This window comes from Adiantum capillus-veneris, chromosome 9 (genome assembly GCF_014529385.1).
Source record: "Adiantum capillus-veneris isolate H3 chromosome 9, ASM1452938v2, whole genome shotgun sequence".
In the NCBI taxonomy this organism is placed as follows: Eukaryota; Viridiplantae; Streptophyta; class Polypodiopsida; order Polypodiales; family Pteridaceae; genus Adiantum; species Adiantum capillus-veneris.
In genome coordinates, this window is record NC_140939.1 from 105,335,629 (window position 1) to 105,358,331 (window position 22,703).

General features: G+C 41.5%; 1 pseudogene; it reads left to right on the forward strand.

Moving 5' to 3' along the window:
• The first annotated feature begins 11,062 nt into the window (after positions 1–11,062).
• Positions 11,063–16,946, forward strand: LOC147450928 (uncharacterized; annotated as a pseudogene).
• Positions 16,947–22,703: the final 5,757 nt, after the last annotated feature.

The following is a 22,703-nucleotide window of genomic DNA, read 5'->3' on the forward strand; positions in this document are numbered from 1 at the left end:
AGTTAATTAATTGTCAGGCCGGTAATAATGTAGATCTGATGAAATTCATTCTTTTACCTCTCAATAGTGTTGTAATTAAATTAGATTCAGTTTTTCTCACACATTAAGATGTGATTAAGGAAAAATTAATCCTTCATTAGGCCACTAAGGAGAAAAAGTCCTAACACCTATGCATGCGGTAACCCTGCATCTTTCTTATTATAGTAAAGTGATTGAACTTGTTTAACCCATCTCTCTTGTAAATTAATTAGTAAAATTATGAAATTCCTTAATCGTCTAAGCCACGTAATTAACTTTAGAGCCGGTTCACATGGGACAAGTAAAGTATTATCCATAAAATTACTATGTCTCGAAGGAAAAATCTAACCCTCTTGCATAAGGAGGATTGTTCAATGATTCTAATCTATCATTTTGGATTGTTATGATGCTCTCGGACCTTAGCTCTTTTCTTCAAGTTTATCATTTAAAGTAGTGAGTATAAAATGGCCTCGGTTAAGAGAACTTGCTTCGGTGGTGCCCACGACCGCGAGGCAGGAACGAGCAATGTGAATGGGAAAGGAAAAGCTCCCATGGACGAGCAAGCACCGGCCATCTCACGGGCCATTGATGAAGAAATGGAAGAGGTAGATCACAATCTTATTCAATTGTTTAATTAAACATTGCACACGTTTAGCTAGGAAAGAACATATCCCCAAACATGTTGGAGAAATCCGACGAAAACCTCGGCATTTGAATTCAATTGTATATTAAAGTTAAGTAGGAAAGAATGGTTGATGGATATATAGTTTGCAATAGGAAAGAATGTCTGCTAGGGAAAATTTAGCTCGGTATGTTCATTCTATTTCCAATGTTGAACTAGTCCTGATCCCCCTCCTGATCACACAGGGGACAGCGTTCCTGGTTAAGGGCTCCTGAATCCACGTCTGCTGGTTAAGCGGTGGATACCCACGTCTGCTGGTTAAGCGGTGGGGACCCACGTCTACTAGTTAAGCGGTGGGAATGTCCATGTCGTGCTTTCTATGCGGTGGACATACCTAGTTGTATAGGCAGCTAGGCGACAACGGGAGGAGTAAACTCTCGCTGGAGGGGGGATGTTGTACCTCCAGAACATTGGAATTTTAATGAATAAGTTTGAGTAGAATTTTTACTAGAACTCTGTCTTGGTGCCGCTTTGTAATATTGATTGAAGGGTTGTCTTAATGAACATTGTGATTTGGAATCTAATCAAGGAATGTTTATGTTGAACAATCATTGTGGTAGTAATTAGGACACAGAAGAAAGTGTGAATGTGGGGGTGGAAGTGGGGGCTTGGCTCAGGTTGCCAATGCCTATGAGAAGGGTGGTCCCGATTGGTCGCGAACTCTCTGTCCCCATAGTGTTAAATTGATAGTAGTAATCCTCATTGCCCCTAGAGTGGCGAAGTCTCAAGTGTACGTGCCTCTAAAACATGGGGAAAAAGGCACTCTGGATTTCTCTCCTCTTGGAAGGTGGGTCTTAGGATCGCTAGATAGGTTAAGTACGCTTCCCCTGCGAGGTGGAGCTAGATCTCATTGCTAGTAGGCTCGAACTCAACTCATTTTGTGATGAGAGATCGTCCGCTAGTTGAACCCTGAACCACTTTGTTTGCTTCCCTTATAGATCTAGTGGCCACCAGGTTCACCACATCAAATCCGTCGTTTGATACGGCGGGGTGGGGACCTCACACATGACCTCTTTGCTCCATCGCAGCACCATTTCTATGTTGAACAGATATGAATCAGGAAGTTCATCATTGACACCCGTAGGTGCTTCCCCATGAAATAGTCGTGAAAGATGATCTGCTCTTTGGTGTGTGGTCCCCTTTTCTACAACCACCGTGAAGTCAAACTCAAGCAACAGTATAAACCAGCGAACAATTCTTCCAGTGTTGCACGGTTTGTTTACTAGATATAGCAGTGCTTGGTGATCCACAAAGAAGACAAACTTGTTTGCTAGAAGGTAGTGTCTAAATTTCTTGACAGCATAGATCATTCCCAGTCCCTCTCTTTCCGTAGTGGTATAATTTTGCTCTGTGTTGTTTAGTTGTCACTGGAGTAGCAAATGGGAAAATCCATTTTCTTCTCTCCTGACTGGGCTAATATGCACCCAATGGCATAGGCTGACGCATCCACATGGACATGGAAGATTTTGCTCCAGTCACGGGCTTGCAAAATTGGAGCTGAAATCAAATGTTGCTTCAATTTTTGGAAAGCCTGCTCACATTCCTCCGTCCATTCAACCTTAGTTATGAGGGCATACAATGGATTGACTATTACAGCATACATATATATGAATCACCGGTAATATCCGCAATGTCCCATAAATGCTTGCACTTCTTTTATCTTCGTTGGTCTCAGTAGTGCAGCAATTGTCTTCACCTTTTCTTGATCAGTTGAAATGCCGGTTTTTGACACTGTGTGGCCCAGAATTTTACCCTGTCTCACGATGAAGGCACATTTTTCCGGGTTTAAGCAAATATGATACATTCTACATTTTTCAAAGACTTTACCTAGATGAGTGATGTGATCACTTCGTTGGTGGGAATGAACACAAAGATTGTCCATGTAGATCTCCAGAAATTGTCTGAGATATTCTTTGAATGCGTGGGTCATTAGTCTTTGAAATGTGGCCCAGGCATTGGTCTGCCGAAAGGCATTACCCTATATGCAAATATACCCCACTCTCTTGGAAAAGTTGTCTTATGCTGATCTTTCGCCTTAATCGTCAACTGGTTGTAGCCTGAGAACCCATCCAAGAAACTATAGGCCTCTTTCCCTACTACCCTCTCAATAACATGATCAGTTATTGGCAGTGGTGGATAGTTATCCCTAATGGTGGCTGCATTTACTTGCTTGATATTTACACAAACCCGCAGTTTACCATTCTTTTTGGGTACTACCACAATCAGGGACACCCACTCTGTGTGCTCAATCTCATAGATAAACTCGGTGTCCTTTAATTTATTTATTTCCTCCTTGATTTTTTGTGCAAAAGTTTCATTGTACGTGTAAGGACGTTGTCGGCATGGTTTGGCATCACTCTTAAGGGGAATCGTATGCTGACATATCTCCGGATCTATCCCCTTTAGATCTTTGTAAGACCATGCGAAGACATCTTTATATTGCCTGAGCGTATCGACTAGAAGTTGCTCTTCCTCTTCAGTAAGGTCCGTGGCAATATAGGCCGGTTGAGGCTCCTCTCCGGGCTGCTAAGTTGATGTGTTTCGTGTTTTCAGGCCCATCATATGAAGTTCCTGGTTCTTTGGGACTCGTTTGGGTTTTTGCACCACTATCTTCCTAGCCTGAATGGTATACTTCTTATAGTGGGATGGTGCATCGAATTTATCATCATTTGATTCCTCGCCAGTTTCCATTTTGGTTTTCCAAACTTCTTTCAATGCCCGTTTTAAATCATTGTATTTGACTTTGCGTTCCATTTTGGACAACTTAGATGGTTTTTCGGTATGTTTATCTTTTTTTGGTTTATGTTTTGATGATGTTTTGGTTGAGTCATGTTTCATGTATCGCTTTGATATCCTGTCCTTGAGGCAGTCAGTCGCTTCAACTAATCTCAAGTGCTGTGTTTTGTCAGTCAACAGAGGTACTGAGTCCTTGTGGTGCTTGTTGTGGTTGTTTCTGTGTTTATCTCGATACCTACGTCGTCCGAGGGTTTTGGTTTGGGAAATCATAGTAGATCACTCGGCGATCCTTCCGTTAATGCTCTGGCTCAAGCTACTGGACAACTCATCGTCCACGTTATCCTCTAGTGCCCTATCAGTCGAGTCTTGAAACTCTTCTTTGTCATTTGTTTGGACAAGGTCCCTTACAGAGATTTTGTCCACAATGCGTCGGCACTCAGCCATCCCTTCCTTGTTAGGTACGTCTTTCTTAGTCTCCGGAGTTAGGCGAACATTCATCATCTGGAATGGAATGATATCGTACCCTTCCTTGTCACAAAATTTGGTGAGGGTCAATTCGTCAAGAGTAGCTAGTATTTGTTGCCATTCCAAACAGTTTGAACATCTCCTCTGGAAAAGGATCTGGTATGTATGCTTCATCTTGTGCAGTTCTATCAAGAATGCACTCTTCCTTTTTTAGACTTCCCAAATCCGAAACTTCTCCAGTCCATGGGTAAGCTCTATTCTGGAGCCAGGCCGGTATTCCTCCTTCTTGGTCAGTTGTGGAATGCAGGTCTTCTCCTGGGGCTCTGTCTACGTCTTTATAGCTATGATCGGTGACACTAATTTTCGTAGTGACATCCTTGTTCCTCAGATAGATATAGTCGTAACCCCAATCTTGGACCATTTTGAGCTGACACATGAATGGTTTGCCCAGAATGATGTCGAAATTGCTGCTCTCATCAAAATTCATGATATCAAAGGTGTGTTCGTATGCAATTCCACAAGAGGTTACTACAATCTGCTCCAAGATGCCAATAGGTATCTCCAAGTACCCATCTGCTGGTTGAAGTTTCATTCTCGTATTCCTTAGAGCAGGTTTTCCCCATTTTTTCCACATTGCTTTGGTGGCTATGGCACCACTATCCAATATTGCTATCGATTTTACATCCTTGTACTCTACAAGTAGGGTAGTATTTCCTTCTTCGCCTTCACAATAGTCCCCTACCTTGTTGACTGGCACTGGCTCATGTTTAGTCTACTTCGAGGGTTGTATTTTTAACGTGTTTCAAGAAACCTCAGTTGAAGGAATTACAAGCCCTATTTTTTCCAAATTTTCATGACCTCTTCCCAAAGATGCGGTCTAATGTTCAGCAACTCTGACAAAGTCAGTGTACAACGGATAGGTGATGACATCAGCTCATGAAGAGTTGTAGTGTCCATCATCTTAGGATTGGCTTTCCATTGAGATGGAACTTTCCTTACCTCCGGTCGAGTTTCAGGGTTACCAATAAATGATGGTAAAGTCTTCAACGACTGTGGTTTACTGTCTTTCGATATCGATCTGCCTGCATCTCCATACAACGATTGGATGTCATTTGTGTAGAGCTCACGCTCCAGATGGATTTCTGGGATAGGAGCTGACACAAGTGTGGCACTCCCATCCTTCCTATTCCTGATCTATTCCCATATCTCTTGAGGCCATTGTTCTTCTACCTCCAAAATTGGTAGTGGTACCTGAGAATGCGTTCTAGCTGTTGTATTGGCTACTACCCTCGTGTCAAAAGGTGTTTCGTCGACCAGATTGGGTAGGTTATTCACTTCAATTCCCCTCTCATCTACCTCTCGAATCTTTTCTCGTATGAGTACCTTGATTTTTGGAGTCGTAGGAACTGATGGTTCCATAAGCGCTTGAGCGGCTTGAATGAGCTCTTTGCACATTTTAGCCTCTCTTTCTCATACCCTGGATGAGGGTACGTTAACCACCGATCCTCTTGGGTTTGGTTAGGCTTTAGCCTTGATTTGTAAGCTTTCAGAATTGCATCCAAGGGTTCAACCACCTTGTCTACTAGGATTGAACCCCCGGATGGCAGTTCCGACAGTTTCAATGTGTCGTTGTTACCATTAAGGCCTCTTTCCCTTTGAATTTGTTCCTCCATTTTCCGCAATTTGGTTTACAGTGCAATTTTTTCCTTTTCTCTTTTGGCTTTCATCTTGTTTCGTTTTGCCTTCCAGGATTTCCTAGGGGTTCGGACAGACAAGTTATCTATCTCTGTTTGGCTGGCCGGGACACTCTTTGCTACCTCATGTGCTTGAGCTCTAGTGACCGCTTTTATTGGAATATTCCATTCTATTTTTGATCCACTTGAGCTTGGCACAATCCCTATTTTGTTCATTGTTGCCTTTCCTTTATTTTTGGGGTTTTTTGGGCAGTGTGGAATAAGATGGTCCATCATGCATCCGTTGTAGAATCCAAAAAATTTCACCCACTCTCCTTTGTTTGGACACACTCTAGCCCAGTGATCCCCACCGCATTCATAGCATGGTCCTACAGGTGGTGGAGAAGCTTGAGGAGCTACCATTGGTTGTCCTGTTCTAGGAAGATAGCCTCTAAGTTTGTAGCCCTGATTTGCCATAAACATTAGCATATTCTCATTGACCAGGTAATGATTTTTGGTTGGTTGTGCTATGTATGAGGGCTCATGCATTTCTTCTGGAATTATCCATGGATTATATCCCTCTGGAGCATATGTATTCCTATCACTTTCCCTTTCATAAGTACTGTCTGAATCTTCTAGGTGTGAGATTACCTGGATCATACTTTGATCAGATGGTGGTTCTATGGGTTGAGAAATCCTTACCATAGCCCTATTTTCTTGGGGTAAAGGAGTTTGATTTCCCAACACCGGTTGAGCTTTTTCCTAACCCAAGATTGTGCTATTTGGCCCCACTTGGTACCTTGGAGGGGGTGGATTTTGTTGTCCTCCAGGTAACATAGTTCCGATTGTAGAAACATTTGTGAATTTCATGGTTTGTCCATTTTTGTTCTGTAGCACACCATTTCAATATCCGTTGTGTGTTAGATCCTGGCCTTTGTTGAAGGTTGCACCACTGGGTTGGATGGTCACCCCCACAAGTATCGCATTTTTGGGTGGGCGGTTGTCGTGTGTTTTGGTTCGTCATGTTTTCTTGGTTCATCCTCCTAATCACTTCCTCGATCACTCGATCAACGTCCGGTACAGTTGGGTTTTGCCCTCCCGATTTTGTCGTGGACTCACTGGTAGTTGAAGAGGTGCTACTAGTCCCCTGATCTGTGTCTTCAGTCACCTCCCCATATGCTTTGCAATTATCTACAAGATACAATGCCTCTTTCGTGACTTGCTCAAAGGTGACACAGGCTTTCAGGTGCAAGTCCTTCTTGAACGTGTCATTTTGCAATCCCTCTATGAAGAGGACTGATAGTCTTTCATCCTAAGGTAGTTCTTGAGTAGGGCATCTTTCAATGTATTTCTTGAAACGAAGTGATGCTTCTTTCACTTTTTCCTTTTCCTTTTGCATAAATGCATAAATCTGGGAGACAGTGTTATGCTTGATCCCTCTTTTTGAGAATTCCTCAGCAAATTCTCAGAGAAGTTGCTCAATACTTGGGAATTCTAAGTTGTTTAATGGTTGAAACGAAGTCAAGGCATTACCTTCCATAAGTGTCAAGCAATTAATAAGTGTCATCACCTGTCGGAGCGTCGCGGGCACTCTTCGTGAGAGCATCAGGCCGCGAGCCATTATGGGCAAGATCAGGTGTATTTTGCTCAAAATCAAAAGTCATATTTATATCTGAATCATGGCGACACAGTGCATTGCAAGGAATAGCAAGAAAAATACATGATATACCGCAACCGGTAAATACCGATAAAGAATCCCGTTGATACCGGTAATTAGCCTTGCTAATTTTGTTCGTGCTCCAATTTCCACAACCGCAACTGGTAAATACCGATAAAGAATCCCATTGATACCGGTAATTATCCTTGCTAATTTTGTTCATGCTCCAATTTCCACTAAGGATGTAATCTTGCTCCCAATTCCAAGAAAACAATCCGATAGTGTAGGTGTGCCTGCCTTGAGCACCCGCACTATACTGGTCTTTGTATTTTGGATAACTTGAAGACGACTTGAATGAATTTTTTAAAACATTATATGCAGTGTACATAGCAGAACATGAACTTTCCCTTTGTATTTCCCGGAACAAAACCAAAGTCGTGCAAGCCTGATGGGAAAGAACCTCTGATGACAAAAACTGAACATAAAGCAAAATACAAGGAGCTGAAACAAACTTTGAAAGAAGTATGGACCACGAAGATGGAATCGGCGGACAGTGACAAATCGAGGGAAATCAATGTTCCATCTCATTATAAAGATACACTTTACAAGATTGTAGGACATTGTAGAGGGCAACCCTTGTGACAACCAAAAGAATCGTGAAAATCCTATGATGGGCTTGGGGACACCAAGCAATTTCACCTTTCAGAGCCACGAGAAGAGCCAAGACCCGCATACATAGCTACAAATCTGACACTAGAGGAAGAAGAGATTGTCATAATAACGCTAAAAGAATATAGGGATGTATTTGCATGGTCATGCAAAGATCTCAAGGAAGTAGATCATATCATCTGCCAGAAAACTATCCCTATGAGAGATGATGCTAAGCCAAGCAGACAAAGACCATACACCTATAATGTAACATTTGCCAAAAAGATCAAGGAAGAGATTGTGAAACTCAAAGAGGCCACGTTCATCTATGAAATAGAACACACTGATTGGGTATCACCAATTGTCATGGTGCCTAAAAACAATGGAAAATTTAGAGTGTGTGTAAATCTCAAAAAGATGAATGTCGCCACTATGGGTGATAGCATGAAAAGGTGATGCAAAAATTAGTGTCCTTGACACTTCTTGTGTGGCACTTATGGATGGTGCTTTAGCACACTTTTTTTTTAGGTTCTTGTGAAGACTAATAACTTTAAGTTTTTTAAAACTTTGCCGCCAACGACTTTAACGATTTCTTGGCTTTTGTATGTCCGTCTGCCTTTCACGCGTGCTCCTGTAGCTGAGCGCCTCTCTCTAGAGTCTGAGCTCTCTTTTCCTCTCCCTGGAGTCTGAGCTCTCTTTCTCTATCTCTTCTTACATGCCATGCAACAATCTACAACAATCTACCTCCATAATCTACCTCCATCTCTCAGGAGCCTTCTCTTGAAGCAAGCAAGCATGGCTTGTGTAGACCTCTGTCTCATTAATGTCTACCTGGCTTGATGTAAGCCATATTACAGTTGACAGGTATTGATGTGGCTGGAGAGAATCTACAGCAGGGTATTAGTGTGGCTGATCAGATGTGGCAGCAAGAATTTGAACAGCAGTAGCCTTCTCTTTACTCTCAATGTGGATGGCAGCCCATGAATAGATGCCTCAGCAGGTTGGGAGAGGCAATTCAGCACCAACATGTTTGTGAGGGTGAGAATACCTTGGAAGAGGAGGGGATGTTGCACCGAAGGCACTGGCAACCCCACGCAAATACACGCACCGATAGGTTGGGAGAATAAATTCAGCACCAGCCCATGTGTGTAGGTGTGAACAGTTTGGAGGAGGGGAGTGTGCACTAGAATTATTATCTACACAATTTTCAACTTGCAATGCATCCCACATCTACGGAGGCAGCAATTGGACACCAACAACATCCAAATGTGGATCACATTGGATGGCAGCCCAAGATTGCAGACAATGAGTTTGGTTGCAATGAGCAAACTTCAAATCCAATGGAGTGGTCTCACTCATCCAAAGATCATGTAGAAGACAATCCAATTCATGATGGGTTGCCCCCTCATGGCCGCACCGAGTACTCAACTTTAATTCACCAAGAAGCCACACGCAGGATGCGACAGTATTGGGCCATGACAAAACAAGAGAGCCGTCAAAGGAAAAGAGAACATGATGCATCATGCTTGTCAACGCCAGAAGATATGAGTACAGTTTGCACAACAATGGTGCTTTGCTGGCAAGAAGCTACAAAAGGTATGAATTGTGAAGGTAAGAAAGCCACCTTTCAATTGCTTTTAGAGAAGCCAGCTTTTCGATGGTTGCACCATGGAGTAGAGAAATCTATACTCTCCAACATACAGGGTACAGTCACCAAAGTCAAAGCATCATTGTCTGAAGAGGATCTGAAACTTAAAAAGTCTTTATGCATGATGCTGGTGAATAGCAAAGGGGATCCATCAAGGTCTTTAAGCAATTCAGAGATGGCGAGGTTCACAAGGCTGTATCGATGAAATTTTGCAGCAACTAATGAACGATTAAAACAGGCTGAGGCGGGAGCATTTCCATTGCAATTATGCCGACGCCAACAGCCTTAAAGCCGTTGCATCCCACAAGAGATAAGAAACAATGTTTTTGCTTTTTGGCAAACGGAGATGCGAGTGTTGCCAAACAAAAAGGATGTGTGCCGGAAACGTCTCGGACGAAAATCTTACATTAAGCATCCAATACATTTGCTTGACGAGTCACAGGTATGCTCTCAAAATGCTTGAATTATTTTGTTCTCTTGTATGCAATAGTATAGGTACCATGCGTACATAGGTAGTAACTACATATAGGTAGTATTACATCAAGTATAATGCTGTCTATCAAGCCCGAGAGGTGTGCTCCAAAAGGTAATCTTTTGTTACTTCTGGAGAACTAGCATTCATGAGGGGAGTCAATTACCTCAAGTATACATAAAAGCAATCAAAGGTGCTTTGGGGCAAGCTGCATAGACTCTTCAATACTACCAAATTTTCTATATGTTACTTTGTAGGTGTATATTAGCTTCAAGATTACCTTGAGTACCTACATGTAGATGGTAGTAATACTTTCCTGTCTCATAGGGGTTGGTGCTCAAAGCACCAATGTAAACTCATAAGTCCTATTTGGGTACTTTTGGATGACCAATGTACATTCAATGGTAGTTTAAAACAACCTTTGTGAACTCATAGGTCCTTTATAACCATGCATGTATACTATTAGGTCCTCTTAGGGTACTTGGAAGCTTCAAAGGTACCTTGAGATTAGGTAGAAGCTACCATGAGACCAAACATGTACTTCCAAAATACCAAATCTAGGTATAGGTACTTTAGAGGTAGTCTTTGTGGTGCTTATTAAAGTACCAATTGCAGGGTCTTAGGTACTTTGCAAAAATTGATACTTCTTAAAGCTAGCATGAGACCAAACATGTACTTCCAAAATACCAAATCTAGGTATGTAGGTACTTTAGAGGTATTCTTTTTGGTGCTTATTAAAGTACCAATTGCAGAGGCTTAGGTACTTTGTAGAAATTGATACTTCTTAAAGTACCATTTACAGTGTCTAAGGTACTTTATTACCTAATGAAAGGTCTAGGAAAGTACCATCTTAGGTAGCAAATTCAAGTTACAATGACTTTGACCTTGTTTTGACTACAGGTTTTGATGAGATTTACTTTTCATTGGACAGGTGGAGCTCTAGGAGATTCCAATGCAGTATTCACACATCAAGATCTCTCTCAGATGTTTTGAAGGATTGAAGCCTTGGTTTGTTCGCAAGTTGAAGGATAGGTACACTTGTTGCTGTATTGCTCACATACATATGATATACATCAAGGAAGCATTCAACCAGATGAGACAAAACAAGACAGGAGTGCATAGTGAAGGGTGTGGTTGTAGTTGTGATATATGCTTCATAGAAGAGGTCCTAGGAAAGTGTGTAGCTGCTGCATACACGCACAGTAGCATCAACAACTTGGCTGAGATGGTATTATGTCCAAAGCCAGATGAGTCTACGTTTCATAAAATGTCTTGCTTGAAGGGAGAATGTGATCAATGTGGATCAAAGAGGTAAGTGCTCTGTCCAAGAGAAAAATTTGAAAATGCATTCCAGATTTCAGTAAAGGTGTTTGAAGACGTTGCGTCAGCCCATCAAGAAGGCAAGAAGCACAAGGATCTACTGGTCAAGGAGATGGGATGCAAGGACTTTACATCCTTCCTTGAAAATCATCTAACCATCTACATCAAACACAATTTTATTGCCAGGTGACAATCTCAAGAATTCAAAGACTACATTCAAAGGTTTCCTAGAGACGTGGTAGTCTCTGTTATAGACTTTGCTGAAAATTACTCTTTCAAGGAGCAAAATGAAATCCAATCAATGCATTGGTACTCTTCACAAGTCACTATCTTGGTGCACATCACTTATGTTTGGGACGAGGCTGACAGGGTCTTAAAATATATACATTTTTACATAACTGATGACAAACAGCATGACAAATTGTTTGTATAGCATTGTATGCAAGTTCATAGTGTGTGGCTACAGGAGCAAGGTTTCAACTTCTTGAAGCGGCACTAGGTCTGGTCAGACGGATGTGCTGCTCAATTCAAGGCATCTAGACCATTTTTCTTTGTGTCAAGGTATGCTAGCTTCCTTTGACTCTTAAACAAGTGTGCGAGTTTTGTGTTCTTGCATAGTCTTTGAGACATGTGATTGATCTAGGTACTACTCTTTGACTGGCATTGAGATGCTAGGGAGTTTCTTTGCATCGGGCCATGGCAAAGGAGAGCATGATGGGGCTGGTGCTATTGTCAAAAGGGCTCTGACACATGAGAAATTGATACCTGATGCTTGGCACATGAAGTGTGCCAAGGATGTGGTCAATTTCTTGAAACATAAATTTCATGATGAGAACACCCAATGAGAGGTGACTCGAATTTTTTGGGATGTCGAAGCGGCCGATGTACCTAGGGAGAGGAAATGGAATTGCAAGCAAGTGGAAGGGTCACGCTCATTGCATTGTGTGAATGGACACTCTAGGAATGACAATTGTGCACTGCGCTACAGAGCTCTCTCATGTTTTTTTTTGTTTTGTATGTTACTGCTGGAGACGATGCCTTAACAACACACACGTCAGAACTAGAAGTACATCAGCATCGAACCCTTGGATGGCAGTGATGGAGAAAGCAATCAATTAAGTGACAATGAAGGATCATATTTGCCTATGTATGGTAGACATCACGATGCAATCAGTGACGCTCTGCGTGTAGGTGACAACTTTGCCACGAATGCGAACGAAGATGCAGCAGACTTCTACCTCTTGAGGTGCTCAAAGGAGAAATACAAAACAACACGAGCGCTAAGAGATTCTTGGGACAATTGCATTTTTCCAAATTCATATCTGGTTGAGGGATACTACTATGAGCTAGTTGATGGTACCGAGGATGTTTATTACATCCCTCCTAAATAGCCAAAAGTGTTGTTGGCATCGCACTTGTTTCGATCCTTCAAGATACCCTTGGAACCCTTACACGGTGAGCCACATAAGTTCAGATTATCTGCAGAAGTTTATGAAAATGTGTACAACAACATGCCAATGGTCTTGTAGGTCTTTCTATATTGGAGCCTGATAAACAGTTGTTTTGTTGCAATTACTGTTCGTTGTATTTGAGTCCTCCAAAAACACATAATCACAAATGTAGCCTCCTGATTCTTACTTTTATCTTTTTGCAACATATCATTAAATTTGGTAGCTTAAGTACTATAGTTTAGGTTTCAAGCACTTTATGGCTTGTTCAGGTACTTATAGGGGTATCTAGGTAGTCTTAAAGTACCAATCACAGGTTCTAAGTGCATGTTCTTCATTGTAGAAGTGTGCAAATTAGGTACTTTAAGTATCATGAATGCACCATATCTATAAATTTGGTACTCTAAGTACCATTGTTGGTAGTCTCCCAGCATTGTCACATGTATTTGTCTGAAGATAGTGTACCATTGTATGTGGTTACACAGCCCCTTTCTAAAATACCTGTTTTCACATTGGGTACACCAAGTACCATGGTTTGTACTTGTAGTGCTACTTTCCAGTGGTAGAATGCTAAAATAGCATGATAGTAATGACAAGAGGCCTCCAATCTTGAAACATAGCATGGTAGTAGAAGCCTTCATTTGCCTGTCTCACACACCATCCACAGCCACAACCAAGCACACACTACCCACAAAATAAATTGAGTCCAAAACGACAATGGTGACATAATGGAATAATTATAAATTAAATTTTCGTGTTTTCGACTACTTACATGTTAGGCAGTCAGTACAAAGGCATTCCGAATGTTGCTAGAAAAAACATCCCTCATGGGAAGTATGCATATACATGGCTTTGTGGAGAGTGTTAGCTTACAAATAGGTAGTTGTAATGACAAGTGTGCTTATACAAGGGGTTGCTACAAAACTTGGCTTCACAAAATTATATAAGTTCTTTACAAATACACCACTACATGACAATGTAGAGACACTAGCGCTTAAAGAGCATTGGCATCAATTGTGGCCCTTTCAAATATTGTTCATAACTGGTCATCTTTCCACCACGCCGAAGTGCAGCTTTAACATAGTCGTCCTCTGATGTAGGCTTCACATTATTGAAGGTGACAGCTTTGGCTGACCGATCTGTAGCATCACGCCATTTCACAAGAGCCTCCTTCATGACCCTGGACAAGAAGTCACTACGCCGCTCCTCTAGGCTAGGTACAATGATGTAGGAACCGGGAGGATTATAATGGAATTTATAAAAACTGTTTTCAATCAATAGCACATTACTCGCATCGTATCGTCGAACCACCTTCAGAAAATTTTTCAAATTCTTGAAAAAATTGGTTTTCCACCTGCCATGGAGAATGTGGCTACATCACATAGCTGTTGTCCTGACCATCCGCTGATGTAGTCACAAATCCCCTTAAAACCTGTAGAGACTATTCTGTCCACTCTTTCCAACATTGCTGAACTCCAGATGTAAATATTTGCCCAGCCCACAGCCCAAGGTAAGAACTGTTTTGCATCCTTGAGAACGAAGAGGTACCTGAAAACTACAACAATTCCCACTCGGTGGGCATGCATAAATCATACATATAGCAAAAATTCTGAAAAAGGCTCAATCAACCTGTCCCGCGCCTCTTGGATGAGGTCGAATGCAGTAGTTTCGAGATCAGGAGGGTTAGATCTAAACCATGAAGCACAGAGAACACCATTAAGATCAAAGAGTAATGCTGGTCATGTAGGGTTATCGAATGCCAACGATGTGATGGTGCTTGGAACATAGTGCAGTGGATCTCTGATGATCATTATTTCCTCGACAGGCAATTTGAGAGTCCCCTTTTCTTTTGGTATCTCTGTAAAAGACATGGTTGCACATTGAAAAGGAATAGACTAAGCACCTTTCGAACACTGTACAAACCTGACCGTTGCAATAAAGCAAAAAAGACAAATGGAGGCCAACATAAAATTCTCATTTGTATTCCAAAAGAAAGAATCAAATATTTTTGACATTACAAGAGAGTGAAGACACTAAGTGATAAATGTCACAGTTTCTTGCAAACACGAGGCTTTGGGGGGTGGGAAATATTATTGGGATGTCGGAGGGGAGTACTTTTCATGGGGGACTTCTTCGGGGGAGGCAATGACTCCGGAACTTCCTTGCTCATCGCTTTTCCATCTCCACCTGAAACCACGACCCACTAGACTTACACGTAGTTGAGCATGAACATAAGTTATAGAAATGACACTATCAAAATGAGCTTGAACCTACAAACTTCCTCTATGTGCTAATATGCTTTTCCTGAACAATTCATGCGTAAAGGAGGTCTCACCATCACTCTCATCCTCTGCTTTGTTAGATTCTTGCTATGAATGGGTGATATCTGCTGCTCGCGCCTTTTTGGACTGTCCATCTGCACCATAAAGGGGGGACAATAAAAATCATTCAATGCCTATAGGGATCCAAGTCCTGTGGCCAAAACAACTTACCATCATCGTATTTCTTTCGCTTCTTTGAGATCTTCACCATATCACTAAGGAAGACAGGGGAATCTGGATTTGCATCATCGTGAACCATTTTTTACACAGCTTCCACTCCCTCTTGCGCTATAGCATCCGTCAAAGTAACATCAGCATTTTCCATTGGTTCAGTTACCTTTTGTTTTGGTTCACCTTATGTCTGTTCAGAGGCCTCCACCTTAACAGCTGGGGTCTTGTCACCTGCCCCATGCGAGCCTTCCTCGCCAGCCAGAGTTTTGTCATCTGCCAGGGATGATCCTTCCCTACCAGCTGGAGTTGATTGATCAACAGACTGCATGTATGTGTCCACAGTGGGGGCGTCGGGAGTTGCATCAACATTCTGTATTGGCACCTCAGCTGGTAATGTTGCTGCATAAGTCATATGACTGGAACCTACCACTACACCACAAAAGTGTGCAAAATAAGTTAAAATCATTCTTAAAAAACTCTAGTAATCAGGGCAGACATGGAGAATAAAAAACCAACCATTATGCACAAGCATTGACTTTGCCGATTCCGGAACACTCTGCTTACAGGAGGGGTTGGCACATACTTTCTCTCACGCAGCCCATCCAGCAAAACAAAAGCATGGTATGTATCACTACATGCTAGTGTATACACACACACGATGTCGTAACCCACAAAACCTAAACCACATGCAGCACAAGCTCCTGGAACAGTCACTTTGGCTTGCAGTTGACTCCCATGCTCGCCAGATGTGGTACATAGCAACATTGAATCACCTCTCTTCACTTGCACTAGCAAGCTCTCACAAAATTTGACTTCAGCAGCACATGTAGCTTCTGATGCTACCAGGTCAAGCAGTTCTTTCTGCACCACAAAGGGGAAGTAAATATTAGTCCATCTGTCCAATATTAAATGAACTATCATGATTACTTATACATATAGTACCAAGGGATATCAAGGGTATGTTGAAACCACCAATCGCAAGTATTGTCAAAAAAGTAGCAAGGATACACTATAGGGACTTATGATAGTACCAAGGATAGGCTCAGAGTACCAATCAAAAGAACTTACCATTGAAGGTACTTTGCAAAAAATTAATAGGTACTTTCACAATGTACAAACACATGCATGGCGCTTTGCAAAAAAGGCATATATGTACTTTTACAATGTTCAAACACATGCATGGTACTTTGGAAAAAAGGCATATGTACTTTCACAATGTGCAAAAACATGCATGGTACTTTGGACAAAGGCATATGTACTTTCACAATGTACAACCACATGCATGGTACTTTGGAAACAAGAAATATGTACTTTGAAAGATAAATGCATATGATTTATCAATAAAACTATGACAAGTACTTTAAAGTCTACCAAGTAATACAACATTATGTACCAAGAACCTATGTGGAACTTATGGAACTTGCAAAAAAGGAATAGGTACTTTGATAGTGTACAAACACATGCATGGTGCTTTGCAAAAAGGCATATATGTACTTTCACAACGTACAGACACATGGATGGTACTTTGAAAAAGGGCATATGTAATTTCACAATGTACAAACACATGCATGGTACTTTGAAAAAGAGGCATATGTACTTTGGGCCCAAGAAATATGTACTTTGGAAGATAAATGCATATGATTTCTTAAATAAACCTATGACAAGTGTTGTAAATTCTACCAAGTAATACAACAATATGTACAAGTGCCTATGTGGTACTCATGGTTGCACCTTCAATTTGAACTACCATACAAAAAGCTTCCTTATTAATTAGCTCCAAAAAGTACCTTAAATCATATTCACATACATGGACTTTGTGATTTCCACCAGTATCCCTGAGCTTTGTGAAGCATTGGTGCTTACAAAAAGTACCATGATCTATTCAATCATTGTCAAATGGTAAATTTTCAGAGCAAACCTATTTGCTACCGCACTTAAGCTCTACAAAGCAGCAATAATGTCTCATTGGGTACTACAAAAAGTACCATGGTGTATATTATCGCATTCACACGGTGAAATTTGACAGTTCTACCTCGTTTCTACCATCCCTAAGCTTGAGTGAAACATCTATAAGGATCCATTGGTACTTATATAAGGTACCATGTCATATTTAACCCTTGTGAAATGGTGTAGTTTAAGTAGTTCTATCTACTTACAGTGCCTTGTTAAGTACCAATAAGACTCCATTGGCACTTGTAGAAAGTACCATGTGAAACACAATCCCAAGCAAGTGGTGAATATTGAGAGTTGATCTTGTCAACCTGATACTTACACTATCCTTTAAAATACATATGGTGCTTAGACATAATGTAAAACCTAAATACAAGGTTTACTTTTAATACACAATGTATTAGTCTTGACGCGTACCTCTATACGATCAACATCGGCTCTAATTTGGGAGTGGCTTGCATCAGCCCCAAGGGCGGTCAATGCACTTGAGAGAGCAACGATCTTTGCATCAATCACCAAAAATTCAGAATCAGAGGCACCACCTGCTCCCTTCATGCTGGCTTGTAGTGTTTACAGCTCACTCAATTGCCCTTGAAGCATGGCTAGAGCTGATGATGTTCCCTCTATCTTCCACATGCTTTGGCTTTTCTCTTGTAGTTGGACTTGGGCTGGACCTAGTGTGCTTTTCACACACTCTAGTTCTGTCTTTCTTGCAACCAACATCTACTCCACTTCTGCCAAAATCTGGAGGTTAACAAAGCTGCAATTCAGATTAGACTGAGGACCCAAACTGCAAGAAATACAGCCTTTCCTTGTCCTCTCCCTGTCATCCTCCCATGGTCAATGAGAGACTTTAGAGTGAACTGTGTGGTCTGAGTCACCTGCTCACTGCCCTCATTGCAATCAGCCCAATTCTTGAGCTTTTCTTCCATCCCACCCGGGAGCTTCTTGCAATGGTCTAGGACCTACTCACCAAAAACAGCCCATGCAACCTTCCGCTGACCCTTTGGACTCTGCATGGCAGCTGGACATCTCTCATATACAAAAAGGGTTGAAAACTTGTGAGTGATTTCTTTGTTGGTTGGCATGGCTTGATACACTTTGTGAAACAATAACCTACATTCTTCTGCATATTATGGCCGCACTTGATGCAAGAAGAGCTTGCCACCTTTCTCCCTTTTCTTTGTGAAGACTGATAGCCAATCCTCATCTGTCACATCCTCATCAGACAAATACTGGTATAGCTTGCCTTCCAAGCTCAAACCGTACTCCTCATGTAGGTCATGTCGTGTAAAGCAGAATCTGGTCTTCTTGGGATATTGCGCCTTCCAAGATGCTACCATCGGATTAGAAAAACAACAAACGTGCATGTAAAACAACCATGCACAACTTTTACCACAAAGTACTATCATGACAAGGTGAGCCATTTATGAGAAGGAAACGGGTGATTACCATTGCTCTTATCAGAGACAGGAAAGGTGTCCTTTGACGACATACTTGCCCCACTCTTGAGCTTGCTGCTGCTAGAATGCAAGCTGGCGGATGACACCTCAGCGGGCGATTTGTTTGGTAAGGTGCACTTTCGTGGGGGCGTCTTCATTTCTGGTGTACCCATTAAAAAACATCAAATCTTCAAAAATGTATGCAACACAATTCAAGAGAGACAGAGAGAGAGGGAGAGAGCATAATTTGCAAAGACATGATGCAGCATTGTTTTAGCTGACAAGCAGCATCTCTCTCTCTCTCTCTCTCTCAAACACACACACACATAGGGAGAGAGAGAGAGGCATGCACATAGAAACCTGGGCATCCATCAAGCAACATTTCATACACACAGATAAATATGGCCCAGCATTGGGTAGTTGACAAGCAAAATTTCTCTCTCTCTCTCTCTCTCTCTCTCTCTCTCTATATATATATATATATATATATATATATATATATATATATATATATATATATATATATATATATATATATATATATATATATATATATATATATATATATATATATATATATATATATATATATATATATATATATATATCTCGTGCGCGCCCGCACACACACACACACACTTCTGACCAGCCTTGAGTAGTAAATGGCTTGCCTGCTGGATGAAGGAGATCATGGCAGTGTCGCATAGCACAGAGTAGCATTGAATTTGCTCCAACAAGTCGTACGAAGCTCACAGGCCTCTTTGCATGGAAGGCTCCTCGACAGTCACTGGACTTCCCAAGTGTCAGTATGCTTGCATTTCAAAAAATGATGAATTATTGAAATGAACCTCCCTAATCTTGGTACACTTAATCAAGTTAATCTAGACCCTCGCCCAACGTGAAAGTACCAAAGTGATCCACCATTTTTTCCTATACGAGATAACTATCCTCTTCCTATCACAGAACATGTGCTAGAACGAGTAGTAGGCAAAGAATCTTATAGCTTTTTGGATTGGTTATAACCAATTGACTATAGATCCCAAAGGTCAACATAAGACGGCTTTTGCCATGGAATGGGGAATTTTTGTCTATTGAGTCATGCCTTTTGGTTTGACCAATGCACCAACAATAAATCAGAGGCTAATGAGCCATGCTTTCAAGGAATATCTATGGAATTTCCTAGAAGTATACATGGATGAGCTTTGTTTACACTCCACAAAAAAAGAGAGTCACTTCAAACATTTACGATGCGTCTTTGAGAAATGCCATCTATATAAGATTTGCTTAAATCTGGAAAAAAATGCATTTTTATGGTTAGACAAGGCAAAATCCTTGGGCACATTGTATAAAAAAATGGTATAGCCACAGACATGGAAAAGGTGGCGATGATTGTTGAAATTTCTAGACCAACATCATTCAAAGAAGTTTAGGCATTTATGGGACATTGTGATTACTATCGTAAATTTATCTACATGTATGCAGTAATCGCTAAACCCATTTATAGCCTTATCACTCATTTTGAATGGACCAAAAAATGTGAGGAATCATTCCAAAAATGTAAGCAATTTTTGACTGCAACACCAATATTAAAATCTCTAGATCGGAACAAAATGTTCCATGTGCATGTCAATGCATTGAGTTTTACTATTGGTTGCATCCTAGCTCAGTGAGGAGAGGGAACCATGGATTTTCCTATCTCCTATGTTAGTTGACAATTGAACCTGGCAAAAAAGGATTACACAACCACTAAAAGAGAAGGTCTTGGTATGGTGTAATCAGTCAAGAAATTCTGACACTACTTGTTAGCTAATAGGTTTCCCTTTTTTGTTGATCATCAAGCCTTACTCTATTTGGTGAACAAACCATGCAACACAAGGAGGATAGTGAAATGGTTCATCGTCTTACTTGAATTTTGACTTCACAGTGGTTGTCAAAAAAGGAACCACACACCAAAGACCAGATCATCTGTCAAGACTCACCACAAAGGAAGCACCTAAAGGAGTAGACAATGATCTACCATATGCGTATTTGTTCTTTGTGGAAATGGTTCCAAGATGGTCGAAAGATCTGTATCCTTAATGATTATAGCACAAGTAGATTCCCAAATACCAATCCCTATTACACCTAAATTGATTGAACAATCCATGCTATATCAATTTCTTGTTCACAAAAACAAGCATGCAATCCTACTTTTGTGCATTAACCCTGAGGAAAAAAATACCTACTTAAGTCAAGCTCATACCATAGCAGTAGGTCTGTATTTTTCACAAGATAAAACCTTACAACGGTTGACTTGGTTAGGAGTATACTAGCCTACCGTGAAAAGAGACGTTCATCATTACATGAACTCTTCTCTCCCACTCGGCTCTGCTGTAGACTGCGTCTCAAAGTCAGCAAATGAGACCAAGGGGATTTCCACTTGGGGCAGCTCTGAAGTGCCTGCATCCTCCTGTATATCTGGCTTTCCATCTCTAAGGAGTTGGTTTACTCTTTTCAATTCTGCAATCTCTTTAAGGATCTCCTCCTCTCTTTGGACCCGCAAGAGCGCCAGGTCTCTGCGTTGTGACTGCTCCAGCTTCAACTCCAGCTCTAAATCTTTGTTTTTCTTCTCAAGTTCTTTATACACCTCATTTGTTCCCTTGATCAAGGCCACGGCTGGATTTTCTCTTAATTGCCGCAAGAAAGTAGCATGATCATTAATCCTTTGTTCTGAATACTGCAGTGGTGCCTTTTTGCTACATCTAATTGTACTTGAATCTTTTGAGCTGACAAAGAGGTGGTGAGAAGTTCATTTGTCACTTCTGTCAACTGCTCATCTTTCACTTTGCAAGCATCAGATAGCTTAGTCAGGAGATCACTCCTCCATTTCCTTCTGTTGTGGCTATCCCTGGCTATCTGATGTCATTCTGCTTCAATCTTTAGCTCTTGTATCTGATTTTGGAGATCAATAATTGTAGCCATTCTGTCTTCTAGCTCTCCTTAAAGAGAATCGATGACCATTTCTAATTCTTTGGATTTAGTACTGCGGTTAAAGGTTGCTAAGCGGAGTTTCTCCGTCATCATTTGCATCTGCCTTGCATACTCGTTCACCTATAGAATGACTTCATCATTGGACTTCCACTCCTCTTGTCTTGCTAGTTTGGATGTGCCAGCAGCCTCTTGTGTTGCTTCTTGCTGTGTTGTTATTGCTGGTGTTTCTATAGAGGTGGTTGCTTCTTGGCCATCCTGAGGTTTGGAAACCTCGGCAGTTTCTGGCTGAGTGGAAACAACTTGTGTGGTCTCAACCCTTTCTGTTTCCACGGTTGCAGGCCTTTCCACCTTCTTAGTTTCGGTTACTTCCTCATGTGTAGTGGTTTGCTCTTTTTCTGTATCTTGCTCTTTATCCGTTTCATCCGCCTCTTTGTGAGTGTCCTCGGCTGTTTGTTCTGGTGTCGGTTCAGCTTCCTTTTGGTGGGTGAACTCAGACTCTTTTTTCTTGTCAGTCTCGGCCTCTTCAATGGTCTCTTGGCCTGGCGGTGATGATGGTGGAGTGGGCATGGGCTGGTCTTGTTGTTCCGGCGGCGATGAGGTGGGTTGGGGAGATGCCAAGCCTTGCTCTTGAGTTGCTGCTTCCTTAGCTTTCTTGGCCGCTTCTTCCACCTCTTTCAGCTTCAAGGCATTTGCCTCTTGGTACATTCTTTCTAAATGATCCTTGGGATCCTCGGCCTCTTTCCTCGAATGATTTTTTGTTCGAGGTCCCTTCAAGCCGGTAGGTACCCACTTTTCTGGGTCTTTTCCCTACACTTGCCTAGTGCACTAATACGCCTGTTTTTCTCTTTCAAATCTCGCTTGCTTTTGATTTGGATCCTCTTGGTGGGCAGCCACTGCTTTCCTCGTCATCTCTTCCCTTCTAGCTCTTTTTTCTTCGTTGTCAGAGCTTTCACTGCTATGCTACTCGGATGAACTGTCATCAGATTCAACACCTGATTTAAATGATCGCTTACCAAATCTTGTAGATCTTGGAGAGGGTGGAGCTGCCAAGATCCATGTGTTCTGATTCAGGGCAAGTGGTA